Genomic DNA, 19,439 nt, shown 5'->3' on the forward strand with positions numbered 1-19,439 from the left:
GATCCTTCACTTATGTATTATGACTCTGGGTTTTGGTTTTGTGGAATTCCTATATGTTTGAACCTATGCATGTCTGCATCTACATGTGTCTCTTCTGATTTATCGTTGGACCCTATTTTTCTTTTTTGACTTATTCAGAAGATTTTGGTTTTGTTTTATCTAATTTTATATTATTATTCCTAAGTTTTCTGTTTGTTTTCTATGGAGAGATAGAATGGTTGTGAAATCAGATGGGAGGAAAAGTGAGGAGGAACTGGGAAGAGTATGCAGAGGGGAAACTAAGCAGAATATTTCACATGGAAAAAATCTATTTTCAATTTTTTTAAATGAGAGTATGTTTATACAATACAGAGCATGGATCTGATCTTCTATTTATTGACTCTAGAAATTCAATCTTTAAGTTGGCACCTTTAGAAATGAGTTCACTTACCTGTAAAATGGAAATGATGAAAATATTGTCTTTAGAAGTATAAGCAAGATAAAATTCAGAAAATGTGAGCCAAAGAACCTTTTTAAAGTAAGTCTTAATTTATAGTAAACTGTTATCTTCATTATGAATATATAGGCTATATATGATACAAACCAGATACCTCAGGTACCTGTTTTGGAAGAGCTTAGGTTTTCCATTGCTTGCCTCTGAAGAAATTATCATTCCACAGAAATAAATGTGCACAGCAAGAAATAGCAGTGGAACTTGGTTCTAAAGGCCTTTTTGTGGACTACATCATTGCCTTGAAATAAACTTCTAAAATGTATTCTTGAAGTCATTCAAAACATTTTCCAGCAAGTGACATAAAGATTCAGCTGCCAATTTGCAATTCTTACAGAATTGAACCAAGAAAATATAATAATATATGAAATAATTCACAGGCTTATTGATGCAGCTTTCCTTCATGAACCTCTAAGAGAATGTAAATCTCTAACCTTTTTGTCATTAGGTCGTTCAATTATAAATAGATGTAAGATTAAAGAATCATTTTCTTGATTTAAAAATACTAAATATATGGGGAGGAAGAACAAAGTAGCCAGGCCTGTGATTGTAGACACTCTGCCTGGACACACTCTGTTAGGGATCTGGATCATGTCTTTGGTAAATATTACCACCAATGGCCATACAGAAATCCATGGTCAGTGCTGCAGATTGAAACACCTTTGATGTCTCTAAGCCATGCTGCTTCCAGAGGCAATACTGATCAGAGTTCCCTGTGCTGCTACCTGAGGCCACAGTGATGTCCAGGTCCTTGCTGCTGCTGAAGGCAATGGCTGGGTCCAAGCAGCCTCTGAGGACCTTGTCTGAGTTACCTGTGGTATTACTACACTATGTGGCCATGTTCTTTGTCTGTTCTGTTTCTAGATGCTTCATGGAGGTACATGGTCCATGTTCCCACTGTCTGTGAAGAGCAAATTGGCTACTTTTGCTGTGATATAGGGGACTAAAGCATAGTGGAAAAGAATGGACATGAAAGACTTCTTTGACAACCCTCCCTCAACACCTCACCTGTCACAAAAAGCAACAATCTACACAAGAAGCCATTGAAGAGAATTCTTAAAAGTGGAACAGAGATGCTGAAAAGTATCTCTCTATAATCAATTGCTTCAGGCAGGTATGTGTGGAAGAGGAAGGAAGGAGTCAGTTCTATTTAAGGGGCAGGCCACTTGGAGTTTGATCATGTTTCAGTGAATATATAGATGATACAAAGTGGACTTTTTCTTTATTATTTTTGGTTTTAACATCTGTGGGGGAAGGCTACAGGGTAGGATGGCAGACTTGCAAAGACTGGGAAGGATTTCTGATAGGGTGCATGTTGTGAAACTCTCAGAGACTCAGTAAAAGTGCTATGTTGGGAGGAATTAAAATTAATTTGAATTTAAAGTTGCTTTAAAATAAAAGAACTTAATTGAAATATTAAAGGGTATAATTAGAATGTTCCACAGGTATTTCAAGCATGCCACTCACATAGTTCTTTTTCATCCCTGTGTATATTGTGTATATTGGGTTTTTTTTGTTTTTTTTTTTGCATTTGACTCAGATTCTCATTACTGTTGAATAGAAATAACGATTCATAGTGTGGACATCTTTATGAATCCCTCTTTGTTTCCTCACCATATATTAGCAGTTTTCCCATTAGTGAGTCCTCTAACAGCTTTCCACTCAACCAAAAAGTATCTGTGGTAACATCCAATACATTCTAGTAACAGTGCGATTCTAAGGACACGAAAAGAAATTCTACATGGACTGTAACTCCCCTCGCAGTATCACATCGTAGTCACGACAATAGACCATAGCCCGTCATCACTCTCTTAGGCCACTGTGTTAACCTTATAATTGTATACAAAGACACTTTTCTGACATTATGGACTATTCTCAACCAGGCAGACAGACGCTAGCAAAAATGCCCTGCTCTGCTTATGCCCTCCAGTGGCTTCCCAACTGAACCAGAGGAAAACTATCTTTAAACTATCTTTATCTCAATCACCGCATGTCATTTTACCACCATCCGCACATTCCTGTTCCCCACCTCGTTATCCCATACCTAACATTTGGCTTCCTCAGAAATTCATGAATCCTGCTTCTTACAAAATATCTTAGATGGTCATGTCTCACCATGTTACTTTATTGATATTGTTGTTAAAACTTTGCCCCCTCAGATACGTTATTGTTCTTTCAACTCTCTACCTCCATATTGGATTCCCTAATATGCCTATTGTTTATAAACCAAGACACAGTAACAATATGACATATTTTTGCTATTTTGGCTGTTGGGTTGTTTGTTTTTCTATTTGTTTGTTTTAGACAATATTCACTAAAATTTTTCTATGATTAAAATGGCTTTATGTAAATAATCTATATATATGCAGTAAGTATTTATTGAATGAGTTGCTGTGATACTCCTCTATTATGGGTACACAGATCATGCATCTTATATCCATGTGGGACCGTGAAAAGGATAGGTTGGTTCCTGGTTGAGCACAGGCCTCCTCGAACCCCAGACCCTAATGGGACAACAATAAGGAACCCCAGCCTCCTGACATGTGGCCAAAGAACTCCATTGATCAGCACCTTTCAGTCACATAGGGCAATGCCCCTACCAGCCCCTCTACAAGCTTGACTACAGGCCTCAGCCTCAAGATATTTCAATATTAATGAGATACCTGAAAGGCAGAGGGCATAGCCAATCAAGAATTCTTTCCCAGACCCTCCTCCCTCCCTATTTAACTCAGGTTTGTCCTGAGAGGTGGGGGAGGGATACAGCCAGAATCATCCACTTTCCGCCATGACAATAAACTCTTTAAAAACCCATGGACTTCCTTGTGTCTTTGGGACCTGCCATGGAGAACCATAGAGGGGGCCTTAAACTATTGAGCCACCACTTAATTTTCTTCTGAGGACTTCTCTATGTTCCCTCCACAGAGGTCTCCTACTCAAGTAGGCTACCAGAGCCAGCCAAGCGAGTCCCAGTAAACAAGAGTCTCTACTCGCCCCCTTGTTCTTCTCAGCTGTGGGCCAATCCAACCCATTTGCCTGTTCCGGGCCCCTCTGTGTCCCCTTTGCCCACGAAAAACACGTGAGACAGTGTTCTGGTGGTTACTACAGCGAGGCTTTACTTCTTGTATAAGCAGAAGCAGAAAGACGGAAAGACCGGAAAAGGCACTGCTTATATACACCCTAGAGTGACGTGTTCACTTCTGATTGGCTGTTCACTCACTACCCATAGTACGCCCTGTGATGGGCAGTGACTTTGGCGTGCTTTTTGCCTTTTGCACCTGCGCAGTCAGTTGTTTATTAGTGGGAGGACAGGATGCCTGAGCCATCTTGGAAAGGCGAAATGTATCACTGCTAACCGCGGCTTCCTACATCTCCCCCTGTTTAAATTATTAATATGGAACAGCCTTTTGCCTATCAAGCGCGGCACCAACTCAGTGAGGGAAAGCAGAGGCCTGATCCCCTGTGTAAAATGAGATATTGTAATGGGTTTACTTCCCATACCCATCTCGATGCCTTTTGATGGGGAAAGGGAGCCTCCACCATGGGGCTCCACCAGGGGAGGTTTCTTGGCATCAAACCTTTGTGCAATCAGGCATACTTTCGGGAAATCTATCCACACTCGTGGAACATTCCCTGCCGAGTACCCACTCACAAACACCTCTAGATATTCAGGTACCACAGTTATTCAGGCAAGGGCTGGCTAGACTTAGACCTCTCATCAGCCCAGTGCAATGGGCTGAACCCTTGGGGTGCATCGACTGAGGGTCTCAGTCATCAGCTACTTTCTTAGCCTAGATAGCCAAATTTCAGGGGGAGATGCTTGCTCAAGGCTACAAGTGCTTGGGCGATAGAGACTTTGTCACGTTTTTGTTGGGCTCTGAGCTTGCAGACCAACCATCATGAACACTAATCCACAACATAGGGCTGCACCAAACAGGCCTATCCCCACCCTTTAAGAAAGAAAGAAAAAGCAGAGGTAAGCCAAGAAGTAAAATCGCCAGGGGTAACAGGGTCCACTCATGTTCCATCAAGGCTCAAGATCCGGATCTGCAATTGCTGCTGCATCTGGTCCAGCTCCCTAGTCCACTTCCCTTGTAAATAAGCAGAAAGATTATGGCTTTGAATAAATGTATCATTCATAAATCTCAGAGGTGTAATACCTAGATGTTGGGTTGCTGACACGCAGCTCATTTGAACCACATCCGTGAGCTGCTCCACATGGGCTTGGAGCAAATCAACTCTGATTGACCAACAGAATGTCTGATGTCAGGTAAGCATCCACTTTCTGTAGAGTAGTCAAAGCCTCAGAGGTCTTTTCTGAAATTTGATTAACAACAGTAGCTGCTGTAACTTTATTAACCATGCCTGTGCTGGCTGTCACAACTGTAGCTGCAGAGATGGTAATAGCAGTGATAATGGCTGCAGTTATGCCAAAGTCTCTTTTATGTCTCAATAATGATGTAGTAGGGAAAGTTTCAGGATCAGCTTCTACTGGGATGGGCACAAAGGTAGGCACGTGCACAACCAAGGCTAGGTCTAGTGATCCATTCCAGCATTGTGCCAAAAGGCATGTAACATTCTTACAATCCAAGATATCAGAATTATTTTGAAAGTTGGATAACATAAAGAAAAATGGGGGGTCCACACACACCGACACCGGTTGTGCAGATGCATTCCTAAACACCTTATTAATTTTAATGTTATTCAAATGGCTAGAGATATTAGATTGTGTAGCTGAAACATTTTGCACTTCATGAAATATACCATTCAACAAGACAAAGGCAGATACACCTTTTTTAACATTCTAAGCAATGGCTACAACACATAATTTAATTGTGTTGAAGCAGGGTAAACTCAAGAAAATACACATATGATTTAATTACATATACTGTCTTCTCAATAGATGAGGCATCTGTAAATATAGTAAATATAGCAAACATCTTTTCTATGGTCTGTATGCATAGTAAATTTTAGGAAATATAAAAGCATGTATAGAGAAAAACTGTAACACATGATTATCAAATTTGTCTAAAATGTTTGTCATGTAATAGGCCAAATATCACTATTTTTCAATAACCAATTTAATTGCTATTTGGAATAAAGGAATAAACCTTTTATCCAAAATGTTTTTAGGATTTTATCATATAATCTTGTATAAATCCACATTAAGGGTTTCTTTTATCAAAGGGCTGCTGTGGAAATATGAGTAGTAACAACACAAACAGCCAACAATTTATTATAGTCTATATAATTTATCTGTTGATAACTAACAATTTACTTTATTTTCAGCAAAGCTATCTATCTTTTATTAGTTAATTGTCAAGGGGAATTAGGACTGGCATCCCATTGAAAATATCAAACAGAGGTTTAAATCCTCCTATGGTAAGCTTAAGATGAGGTTTTAGCCAATTAATATCTCTAAACAACTTTTAAAAATCACTAAGAGCAAATCAAGATTAAAAGTAAACCATTTTCTTTTTGCATGTACACTCACAAGCCAGAAGATGGCATTAGATCCCCACCACAAATGGTTGTGAGCCACCATGTGGTTGCTGGGAGTTCAGCTTTTATATTTTAAATTAAGTCTAGCCTTTAACGGCTGAGCCATCTCTCTAGCCCCAACTATCTATTTTTATTAGAATTTTCTGTGTCACAATCTGATTAGGATGTAACTGAGGTCTTAAATATTGAAAAACACTGCCTTTGAATCCTTTCTGGAGCAACAAGTAGTCCAAAAAATTTTTTTTAAAGCTCGTTATATTGGAGCAATGGCTTGCAGAAAAACTTTTTTAGAGAAATTCACTAATAAAGTATCACACAATGAATAATATACACTAAAAGATTTAACCTCTTAATTTTTTGTATTAAAACAACAACAATATTTATATATATAAAATGTAAAACAATTAACCATTTTCTGAAGCAATTATTTTTAACAAATATTGCTTCATGGGCTCTTAAAAATTATGAATAAATTTACTGCCTGTAAACCTCTCACCTTTACCAGAAATGTAAAGGGATGGTATAAAAACATCTTTTATATCTATAATTCTATAAGCATTTACTGAAATGGCAGCTGGAGTAGGCAAGTTAGGCTGTATAAATCTTAAATTTGAACTTTATTTTGGATTAATTTAATAACCAATCTTTTTTAGTCCAATGAATATATCGGATAAAATCCAACCTTATTCTCTAATAATTGTTACACATATTAGAGGAATCCAAAGCATCTCAATTTTAACAACTTTGAATATAAAGAAATTAAAACAATTTGAACAATATTTTATCAGCAGGTACAGTTATACTCATGGAGGGAAATAGACATAATTTTAATTTCTGCAGCATAATTATAACTCTCAGCCCACAGACTGTTGTAAAGTCTTTGGGTCTTAGATTTATCCCTCTTCTCACAAGAAACAATGAAGACAAAAGACGAATTCAGGTAAGCACATTTCTAGGACCAGGTGGTGAAGATCCAGAACAAAAGGAGCTTTTGGCACCTGAGCTGCAGAGCTCAGTCTGCATTGTCTTAATTCAAATGTAAATGCGCTTAACCTCCCTCCTGTTCTCTGAGGCTTGGCTGTTCTCTGAGGCCTGTTCTCTGAGGCTTGGCTAGGCCTGAATTGTGCAATTTTGACTTTAACTTTAACTATAAACCTTAAATTTAAACTGTAAACTTTAAAAGACACGTGTTGTATCTTTTCTCTATAAACATAGGCAAATCAAAAATTTTCAAACTCTCGGTTGAACTACCAACTGTAGCCAATGGAATATTGGCAGTTTACCTATGTTTTTAAGCCTCTTTTGTAATATTAGAGTATAACCATATTTTTGAGAAATAAAACCAATCTTTAATGATGTAAGCAATCTATTTTCTCTAAAATCAATACCAAGTAGATTACCTTTATGCTATAAAGTTTTTCTGTCACAAAACAAAGTGTAAAATTTAATGGAAAACTTGTAGCATTATATAACTCAGGCTGCTGGCGGGTGCGCTGTGACGACGGGGCAACCAAGTAACATTCAATAGCTGTAAACAAAGGCAGCACTGCAGAATTTGAATGTACTGGCATGGGAACAGACCAAGATCTAACTATGGCCCATAGTAGTATACTTATCCCCAAATCGAACATCAGTATCAGGAGAATCAGAGCTGTAATCTTGCAATCTAGCTTCATTCTTCACAATCTGCACCAGATGCGTAGGGACCCAAATTGGATTGTCTTCACCTGTGGAATAAGCACAAACATCTCCCCTCCCTGGGCCACAACAGGCTCTCAGCCAATCTTGTAGCCTCTTGTTCCTACGAGGGACAATGGCTGCACGGCATTCAGCTGTGGTATTTTCAAAGATCATCTGTTCTATCCCTGGCATTGTTTGCTCTGGTTCCCCAAAGATTCTGCCATAAAGGGGGGGTCCTTTTGTCCTCCACTCTCTCTCCACCAGCCAGTGGAGGGTCCTTAACCTTAATAGGCTCTGCAGTGGCCCCTGTTCCTTTTGAGTACTCTTTCCTATGACCAGGCTCCTTGGCCTGCTTCTGTTGCCCAGGCTTTTTTGCCTGCTTCTCCTTTCCAGGCTCTTTGGCCTGATCTGTTTCTCCAGGCTCTTTGGCCTGATCTCCAGGCTCTTTGGCCTGATGCCGGCTAACACGCTCTGGTTCTGGTATGCTAGGGTTGTCCTCTCCTGAAACCTCTTGACTTGCACTAATAGCTGAAAGCAAAAACAACACAAGCAAGAGGCTAGCTAGTGGAGCGGTGGCGGTGAGTGAAAGTCCGCTCGAAATGAAGGCTTCTACCCCAGGCATATCTCCCAGAGACGTACCTTGTTCCTGTAGTCTTTTAACCAGCCCCAAAACTTGGGGGGTCTCTCCGTGGCGCCTTGAAGATCCCGGGTTTCAGCACCAGATGTTCTGGGCCCCTCCGTGTCCACTTTGCCCACGAAAAAGACACATGAGACAGTGTTCGGGTGGTTACTACAGTGAGGCTTTATTTCTTGTATAAGCAGAAGCGGAAAGACGGAAAGACCGGAAAAGGCACTGCTTATATACACCCTAGAGTGACGTGTTCACTTCTGATTGGCTGTTCACTCATTACCCATAGTACGCCCGGGATGGGCAGTGACTTTGGCGCGCTTTTTGCCTTTTGCACCTACACAGTCAGTTGTTTATTAGTGGGAGGACAGGATGCCCGCGCCATCTTGGAATGGCAGAATGTATCACCGCTAACCGCGGCTTCCTACATTTGCCCTCGTGTCTCTGTTCTTTTGCAGCTCCCAGTGGCATCTGGGAGCCCAAGGACATAAATCACTGGCCTCCTGGGTCAGCTGCATTGGCCCGGAGACCACCAAAAGCTGGAGACTCAAAAGCCCTACCCCCACGGAACTTCAGACTGAGATCTCCCTGCTCCCAGGTGGAACCCCACCACGTGGAGTGAACTCAGTCAAATTGCCATGCTTCTGACTCCCTGAGCTGTGGCAGACACTCAGGATCCACAATTCCACCCAACAGGACCCACACATGCATGCAAGAGCTAACAGCCCCAAAGCTGAAAGGAAGAAGCACAGAGGCTTGATAGGACAGTCAGAGCTAGAAGGAGTGTGAGTCTGTGTAAAAGACCGAGCCATGGGGACACATGTGGAAGCTGGGCTGGAGCTGGCAGCTCCTGAGAGCAGTTTTTCCAGGCCCAGCCTGGAGTTCTCAGCTGCAAGAAACTGTCTTAAAACAAAAGGAAAATTTTTCACTCAAGTGGAGAATTCACAGGGGGGATGGGAGCAAGCAGGGTCCCAGACCCGCTGCTTCAGGCAAGTAAGCTGAACTATGTGGCTGCAGCTGGCCACAAATGGTGGATCAGGAGGGGAAGAAGCCTATGCTAGCTAGCAGGCTGTGCACAAAAGACTGACCCCTGGGGGACACAGGCTAAGAACCAGAGCTTGGAGCCAGTGCTCCTGAGAGAGAGGAGAGGAGAGTCTGTCCAGGCCGGGCCTAGAGTTCTCAGCCGTGAGAAAGAAAACTGTCTCAAAAAGAAAGGGAATTTCTTACCCAAGGGAAAGAGTCTTAGAATGAGTGTCATGGTGTTGAGAACCGCACTAGCCCCACATTCTGGTGCCAAAAAATGTGTCCCGGCCCGAGCAAAATGTTGAGGCCCGGGCTGCCCCGCGTTTGGGCAGCCACTGTATCCCGGCCCAAGCTGCGGCTCTGGTCCACAGGTCGGGGTTCAGCAAGAGAGAGAGTGAGGACGCATTCAAAGAATGGAGACCAGATAGAGCGTGATTCAATCCCGTTTATTCTTCAGTCTCTCTTTCTAGTCTAAGTCCCAAGTCCTGAGTTCCTAGTTCCTAGTTCCTAATTGTACTCCTCCTAGTTGTACTCTTCCGAGTGTCTAATATCTACTCCTACTCCTAGTGTCTGAATCTCTGTTACTCCAAATTGTTCTGTCTAAAGTTTCTGATTCTCTCTCTGATCTACTCTTATTCCTAGTGTCTGAATCCCTGCCTTTTATATGTCTCAATTCTAAGCCATGCCTCTTGGTCACGCCTTTAATCATGCCCTTAGGTCTGATCTTTACACTTCTAAGTCACACTCTTAAGTTACACACCTTTAATCTCACACACCTTTAATCTCACACACCCAAGGTATCTAAACCAAGATTATCAGAGTGTGCTCAGCTGTTGTAGGCTATTGTAATCCAAGTCTCATGTCAGGGTATATGGCTCAAGATGGCTGCAAAGCTGATAGCCGCTTTCTGCTAAAAGTCGGCCCCCAACATCATGGCAGGCTCTGTGGCCTGAAAGGCAGTTGTTAGCAGTGAAGGAGCCCTCTCTGCAGAGATGGGGGATGGTCAGGGAGTAGAGGCTAGGGAGTCACCGCCATCTTGCCTTTTAGCTGGAGATTGTAGTTAAATGTCAAAGGGAAGAAGCTGGTCAGGAACACACACATACACACACACACACACAGAGAGAGAGAGAGAGAGAGAGAGAGAGAGAGAGAGAGAGAGAGAGAGAGAGAGAGAGAGAGAGAGACCTGGTCTTTTGAACTAGGCAGGAGTTAGACTGTAGTTCAGAGTCAAAGGGGAGAAACTGACCAGGAACACATGGAGAGAGAAAAAGAGGGACAGAGAGAGGCCTAGGTCTTTTGAACTAGGCCAGGTGTTACTCACTGTCCTTGAGTTCTGTGGAGAGGTTCTTCATGGGCACCAGCAGGGGATTCTAATGGAGCTGGCTATGTCCACATCCTTCACCACCTATGGTGCTATTAGATCACTCATGCATGTGTGGGTCTTGTTGGGCAGAGTTGTGGATCCATGTCTTCCATGGCCCAGGGAGGCAGAATTTGACTGAGTTCCCTTCACAGCACTGAACAGACCACTGTGGGGCTCTGCCTGGGCACAGGGAGATCTCAGTCTGAAGTCCCACAGGGGTAGGGCTTTAGAGTCTCCAGGTTTTGGTGGTCTCTGGGCCAATTCGGCTGACCCAGGAGGCCAGTGATCTATGTCCTTGGGCTCCCAGATGCTGCTGGGAGCAACGAAAGAACAGAGACACGAGGTATATGGGCTGGACCTGCCCACAGCGCAAAAAAGTGAGGGGGAGAGAAGCCTCGACTGTGCCCCATGAGTAGAGACTTTTGTTTACCAGAACTCTCTTGGCTGGCTCAGGTAGCCTACTTGAGTTGGCAGCCTTTGTGGAGGGAACATAGAGAGGTTCTCAGCAGGAGATTAAATGGTGGCTCCATAGTCTAAGGCCCCTTCTATGGTTCTCCATGTCAGGCCCCAAGACACGAGGAAGTCCATGATTTTCAAAGCTTTATTGTCATGGTGGAAAGTAGATAAATCTGGTTGTACTCCAGTACCTCCAAGGAGGGCCTTTGGTTAAATACTGTTTGTAAGGAGAAGGGTCTGGGAAGAAATACTTAATTGGCTATGCCCTCTGGCCTTCAGGTATCTCATTAATATGGAAATCTCTTGAGGCTGAGGCCTGTAGTCATGCCCTCTACCTGTGCTGGGTGACACAAACCTCTCTTTGGGAGGGGCTGTGGAAGGCTGAAGCTAAGTGAAAGGAACCAGGAGGCCAGGAGCAAAGCCAAACACCTTCTATCCCATTAGGGTCCGGGGTTCGATGCCTCACATCACACTGCCCCACATAGCCAACCAAAAAATACCATTGCCTGAAAGAATATGGACTGTGCATAGGAGGTGTGAGGACATGTGGCGCTATTAGGAGTTGCACTAGCCCTCTCTACCGTTTGCAGTAGGTCTAATGCAGGTTCAGTACTACTTACACATGAGGAGACATTTCAGTTATACCAACAAAAATAAATTGTCCAGAGATTTACCAGATGACCATGACATTTTATTTCAGCATAAATTATAAGGATATCAAGAATATTATACTAAAAGTATTGTGTTAGGATACTATGGAGATATTGTTTTAAACTTCCATGGGCCCCTTCTACAGTCTCTTGTCCTTGACAATTATAAGGAATCCCAGTAATATGGATAATATTAAATTGCTGCCAAAATGTCTCAAATGCTCAACTGTGATAGCCAGTTCCATTATCTGTTTTGTTTTGTTTTGTTTGTTTTTTGGTTTGTTTGGTTTTTTATTTCTTTTATTGGACACTTTATTTATCTACATTTCAGATGTTATCCTTTTACCCATCCCACCCCCCAGCAGCCCCTTATCTAATCCTCCAACCTCCGTGCCCTCACCCACCCACATACTCCCACCTCCTGGACTCGAATTCTCCCTCACTGGGGCATCCAGCCTTCAAGGAACCAAGGCCTCTTCTCTCCCACTAATGCCTGACAAAGGGCTCATGGAATTTTAAAATAATATCTTCATAAAATAAAAAAGGGGAAGGTATATCCCCATACACCACAAATTTAATTAAATCATGTTGTTTTTATTTTAATTTTTTTTTTTAAAAAAATTTGGATGCCAAGGAACTTTCTGCTGAGTCTCTATGGCACTCTACAACTAGGCATACTTATGCATAGATGAATGGGAAGGAGCCACTTACTGGCAAATGGCATGATCCTGATCAGGTATTTAATATGGGGAAGAGGGCATGTTTGTGCTTTTTCTGCAGGATGCTGAAAGAGCATGGTGGCCACCAGAGCAACTGGTGAGACATGCTGATGCCTGGACAAAGAATGGATTCTGACGTGTGAGCTTGCTGAGTGTCCTGACAATGGTGACTGGGAAGGTGTATTGGACATATATTTACACTCACCTTTGCTTACCTAGACCCCTGATGGGACAATCTTCCTTGCCTCGAGTTTTTAGACCTTGTGGAACAGAGAATCAAAAAGAGAAGTTATAATGATTCTTGTGTTTTTCTTAAATGTGACCAGTTATTCGAACTCAATTGTATACTGGTCTAGAAATCAATTCAGTATTGAAAATAATAGTCTTCATTTGGAAGTCTGGTTCTGGACATTTTCAGAGACATATTTGGAAGTAAGCTGCAGTTCTCCATCATATTATTTTAGCAAGAGATAAAGTTGGAACAGGATCTGGATTTCAAACAAGTGTTAGTACATGTGTTAAGGCTCTTTTAATTGTCAAGTTAAAATTACTTTTGTTTCTTCTATAGTATTTATTGTAAATTGCACTGATTATATACTTTCTAATTGTGTTAGTGTGTTGAAATCCTGCATGTTAGTTACAAAGGTCTTTCAACCAGCTTTTGTTTTATTGCCCTGAGCATCACAGAACTTTGGTCTTCTGAACAAAGCTTGCAAGTACTGGAAGAAGTGAGTCAGGCTCTAAGGAGAAGCAAGAGGATTGTGGGCTTGATTATTGCTGGTATAACAGCTTTAATTACATTAATTGCTAGCACCACTGCTTCTGCCATTGCTTTGACATAAGAAGTTAAGACAGCTACATTTATTAATCATTTAGCAAAAAAATGTTACTAATGTGTTGAATATACAAAAGCATTTAGATTGGCATTTAGAACAACAGATTGATGCTCTATATCCTATTCTAATTATTGTAAGTAGGTTCAGATTTTAAGAGTAAGGAGCCATCTCGAGTGTTATGCCAAATTCCATTGGATTCAGGTTAGTTCTAAAATTTACAGTGGTAGTCATTATTAGGAAAAAGTTTAAAGACACTTTCAGTATATTTGGCATAATTCTTACACCTCTCTGGATGTTTTAACTTTGGATAGTGAGCCTATGAATTTAAAGAATGCTACTCTCCTGTGCATTGATGCAGCAGATAATGCTGATAAAATTACCCATGGCCTGAGGTAAGTATTTTTATTTTGTTTAAGCTTCAAGAATGGCATATATAGCTTGATCATGCTAGTCCTTTTTGTCCTGGGAATACTTTTATTTCTTCCCATCACGTTAAAGGTTGTTTTTAACAACATCAACATGTTGGCATCCAAGGTACATGGCTTGAACCTGAAAGTTATTAAATGAACAAGCTGGCAAGCCATGGACAGGTGAGATTCTGCACAGAGCCTTATCAACCTAAGACAGAAGTGCATTTTTTGATAATGTATATTTCACGACAGATAAGAAAGGCATTCTTGGCAGAATGACCTAAGACAGGCTCAGTCTTGCTTATGAATTAAAAAGGAAGGAGAGGCAGAGAGCTTTTGGGGCTGCTTGGCAAGAATCTAACATGGGACAAGGACAAGAAAATGGGCTACTTGGCAGGAATATGACATTGGCCAAGGACAAGGAAGTGAGTTTCAGGCAGAAATCTAACATTAGGCTAGAAAAACGAAGTAATTTCAGGCAGGAATCTTAGGCCAGAACAAGGAAGTAGGCTTCAGCCATGAAAATAACTGTGTGCTAGGACAGGGAAGTTGGCTCAGATATTTTGGTCATCCTGGTAAGCCATTAGAAATAGTGATCAAGGTATTCATGAAATTTTGTTTATTGCCTTGGTTGGTCTTTGACTATTTGTGTTTATTGTCTTGCTTGTTCCTTGACTATTTGCATCTATTGCTAGTTTCTCAACCTAGAACTGATCTTAATACTTGTATATAATTAAAATGGTATAAAAGCAAAAAGGAGGAAGGGGATGGGATAGGAGGTTTATAGAGAGGGGAAACGGGGAAAGAGAATTACATCTGAAATGTAAATAAATAAAATAGCCAATAAAATTGTCTATAAGGTAAAAAAATAAAAAGATACTAGGGGAATTGGTATTAGTGTGTCTAAAAGAAAGAATAAAGATATTTTGGTCTCTCTTTGGTTTCTTATTACATCTGTTTCTCTGCACTTGCCCATGAGTAGTCAAGAGTAAATATTGGCTTCTCTCCAATTCTGAAGAATGAAAAGAAATGTAAAGAGAAGCAATCCGGTCATCCTTAAGTCTACACTTTATCCACATTAATTTGAAAGTTCAAATATAGCCTTAGAATTTATAAGATTTACAATACTGGGAGGGTTATTAAACAGTTTGGGGCTTCAGTTTATCATTTGTAAAATAAAGCTGAAATCATTATTTCACAGTGCTTTTATGAGAAGTAACCAGATACCTGTAAACTAATTGACACTGTGCATAATATAGATGTAACATTTAATATGTTTTTATTTACCAATTACAGGACTATTTGCTTATTGTCTACAATTCAAAAGCAATGATTATTTGTTTTCTTTTTGTTCCTTCAGAACTAGATAACTCTACTGTGAGAATTTACTATGGAAAAAATATATATACATGTATATGCATGATAGTGTCTATAAGAATCTAAGTTTTAGAAATGTTGAAAATATTTTTTGTATGAAATGAATTTGGTGAAAAGAAGCTACAGTTTCATCTGATTAGGGTAAAATAAAATCCATCCTCATATATTCTTAAGCTGTGGGAAAACACAACTTTAAACAGACTATAGACAGAATCAAAGCTCACTGAATTCTATCAGCCTCCTCCAGTTGTCTGTTTGCTGCAGATAAAAGTATGATGGCAATTGATTCTAAATAGATTAAAACACTTATCACCAGGTGATTTGATTTAAGGTTGGTTCCTGTGAAATATTGAGGTTATATATTTTTAATTTTTTTAAGCTCTATGGTTGATTAGTTACTGTCAAAGCTATGAATCCTCTCAGAACAAGCTTTATAACTTCTAACAGACCAGACTAGCCTCTCTAGACTACCCCTGAAGGCAACTGCAGGCTTCTACTGGGTAGTAAACTTTATTTGAAGTAAACTTTATTTGTAGAGAAGAGTAAAATTGAACTGAAACAGTTCTGTAAAGCAAAGAATATATCATTTGAAAGAAGAGGCAACCTGCTGAATAGAAAAAAAATTACCAGCTATACAACTGACAGAGGGTTAGTATCTAGAACAACAAAGAACTAAAAAAAATTAAACAATAATAGATAAACTCAATTATAAATTGGAGCATAGAATTAGACAGAAAATTCACAGATGAAAAATATCCAAGAACTATTTTAAAAGTTTTCAACATCCTCAGACATCATGGAAGCATATTTAAAACTTCCAGTTTCATTTTGCCCCATTTAGAATTAATAAGAATAAAATTATGAATGTTGCACTACTGCTGGCTTGGTAATACCTATTCACCCATGCTAGGAGAGCAAACTCTTGTACACATTATATAAATCAGTGTGGAGTTTCATCAACTTGCTAGAAATAGATGTGACATATAATCTTGTTATATACCATGTCTGAGATTGTTATATACCATGTCTGAGATTGTTATATACCATGTGTGAGGTTGTTATATACCATGTCTGAGATTGTTATATACCATGTCTGAGATTGTTATATACCATGTCTGAGCCTATGTCTAAAAATTGTTTTATTAATATATACTTCCTCAATTATGTTAAGTTTTGCTCAATTTATAATAGCCAAGGAATGTAGACTCTGTAAATTCTCATCAACTAATGATGCATAGTGAAAATGTGCTTACATATATATTTAATGTAATAGTATTCCACTGTAAAAATTTTTCCAGATCATAGGTAAATGAATGGAGTTGGAAATAATTATTCTGAGATAATCTAGACCCCACAGACAAATGATACATGTTTCTTTCTCAAATATGAATGCTGGGAAGAACATATTCATTACCAAATAGCAAGTGTACATCACCAAAAAATACATACATGTAATATTATATAGACTGAACCACTTATATTTAGGAATATACATATATACATATACAATCCTAAATACATATATGTATATAACAGCAAATAATTTAAAAATATCCAATGAAATAGAAGGATAACAAGGAGGAGTATATGGAAGCAAGGAGGAAAAGGAAGGAGAACTAATTTAATTATGTTATAATATCAAGAATAAAAAAAAAATGGAAAATGTGAATGCTAGGTTTAAACCATTAGATATATGTACTTTAATGTAAATGCCCATAGAAGGCACAAAATTAGTTAGGGGGTCATGGGTGTTAGTAATGTAAGAGGAATGGAATGTAGTTGGTAGGAAGTGGGAAAGAAAAATCATGGAACAGAATGGATTAAATTGGATGGGAAATGGACAGGCTGCACAGGAAAGGAGTATAAGTAGAGCCTACTAACACTAAACTAAAGACCCTTTAACAAGCTGTATATAAATTTAGTGCTATAAAATTTTCCTAAAGTGTGTACATATTTATATGAGAAAATAGTGTAATTGGTATTACCCTACCAAGGGGTCTCTAGGCACCATAGGCTACCAATTAAATATTCAGTGCCAGATATGAGTTACCTCTTTACAATTCATTTGTCAGTGGGGTCCCAAAGAACATGCCCCTCCCCCCAAATAAACATTATAAGCTCTTGCTCTTGTCTACTCTTCAAACTTTGATATTGTATTACTGAAGACAGAACATAGTTGAGTCACAGACAATGGAGAAATCAAGCTACTACTAATCTGGATGCTTCATTCCCACCAGCTTGTGTCAGCAGTGCTGAAAACTGCTATGCATACTGCCAGGGTACAAGTCAATAAATCAATAATCATACTCAGCTGAGAACTTTTGAAAGATACAATCATGAGTGACCTAGAAAGAAACGTGTGATAACGGCATGAATGTTATTGATGTAAGCAACTAATTTCTGATTGTTTTTAAAGCCTAGTTCACAATAACTGTGTGGGTACTGTCTTCTAAGACCTAAACCAAATGGCTTGCTAAGTTGTAGGCCTGGGGTGTGGGCATTGTTTAACATTATTATTCTGCTAAGTAGATATTATAAACTGATCCCTATGATCTTATCTTTATACACATATATTAGTACGTCTTTAAACCCTTCATCAGAGAAATTTTCCTCTGCAATAAATGGTCCATACAAAGACCTGCAAGTGGCCAAAACAGAAGACCAAGAGACTATGGGGTGCTCAGCATTAAATGGAACATTTATATCATACCTTTTCCAACAAGGCTAAGGAATCTTAATGTAAGTAGAAGCAGAAACATTGTAAGAATTAGAAGTGATGGGTCCTGCAGAACAGGGTTTGCAGGACATTACTGAACATCACTTACATTGCTTATAGTAATTGTGATTTCACAAAGCCTGCAAAATCAAGCAAATCAATATTCAAATTGTGGAGGAGGGGTTCCCCCTTAGCTGATCAATGTGTCAATTGATGAGTTCTAGGCAAGGAAGTTTCAGCTTTCTTAAGGCATGTAACACCTCAGAGGCTATTCATACTCCAGCACATAGTTCTATATACTCATGCATATACACGTAGCCGGAAGTAGACTAAATAAGTTTACAAGTAGACTATATGTAACTAAAAAGGGAAATGATTGGTATAGAAGAAATTTGAAAGGAGGGAAAGGGGATAAATTTGTTTAAAACACTTGTAAGTGTATAAAATTTTCAAACAATTTTAAAAAATCATTAAAAATCTACTGTGGTGCATCAAGATGGATTACAAAGGGTCTTAAAGCAGACTATGAAAGATACCAATGGAGATGACCCTCTTCCACAGGAATGCCATTTTAGTATAAAGAACTTGTGCATAAAAACAGATGTGAAAATCAATTTACCCATAGAAAGAGGATGTGTATTGGTTATGGAATATGTACCACAGCAATAAAAATTAGTATTTTATGGTCCATAGTGAATGTTCCATAAATAACCTTTTCAAGTACTTCATCCTTATAGGATGTTCAGCTAAGCAAATTGTCATAAATTAAACAAAATTATCTTGAGAAAGAATTTCACAGTGTCTTCAGGAAGAGAAAAGGAAATCAATTAAAATTCAATTAGTTCCATAGTTTTTAAAGTATAAAAGACATTAAATATGCCAAATTTTAGTGGAACTGATCACACAGGTTGAATGGCAAAAACAAACAGGAGATTTGGCTGTCACAGAGAGATAATTGTCAGGTTCCTCCCACAGGTTCTAGACCCAAGGAAACAAGAAGGGCAAGAATAGCTTCTTCAAAACCTACACACCTGAAAAGGGTCTTTGTAGAGTGCTTCAAGGTGGTCAGCCAACCTGGGACTCATGTGCAGAATAGTTAGGTGTAATGAGCGAAAGCAGAGTTAAGCAAGCAAGGAAACAGACTTTGATGTTCTCAGGATATCTTTAATATTCATTTCCTGACCTCTGATTGAAGCTCCTAATAGGTGAGGTTACCATGGATTGGCTGATCCTAGCCTGGTCAACTGGGATAGAAAATACCTGAACAATTCAAAGTAGGGGGCTTTAAATGTGAGTTTTGAATGTGGTCATGTAGCCTCATCTTTTGAAAAGTAAATCTCATAGACAGGTTGCAAAATAAGCTTCTGATGTGTTGTATATGCAATATGTACGTTATTGAGATCACAGAGTCAGTACCCTTGTTTTAGTCAGTAATCACTCATTCACATAGATATGAAAGTTTCACATAGAAGAGAAGCCTTCCACTGTAGAGTAGAAACTGGAAAAATAGAGGAAAGTAAAACCTTTTGTCTGCTGCCTGTGATCTCATGTTTTTTACATTTCTACCCATGCTGTTGGTTTCTCTTGTGGAG

This window comes from Arvicanthis niloticus, chromosome 14 (genome assembly GCF_011762505.2).
Source record: "Arvicanthis niloticus isolate mArvNil1 chromosome 14, mArvNil1.pat.X, whole genome shotgun sequence".
Classification (NCBI taxonomy): Eukaryota; Metazoa; Chordata; class Mammalia; order Rodentia; family Muridae; genus Arvicanthis; species Arvicanthis niloticus.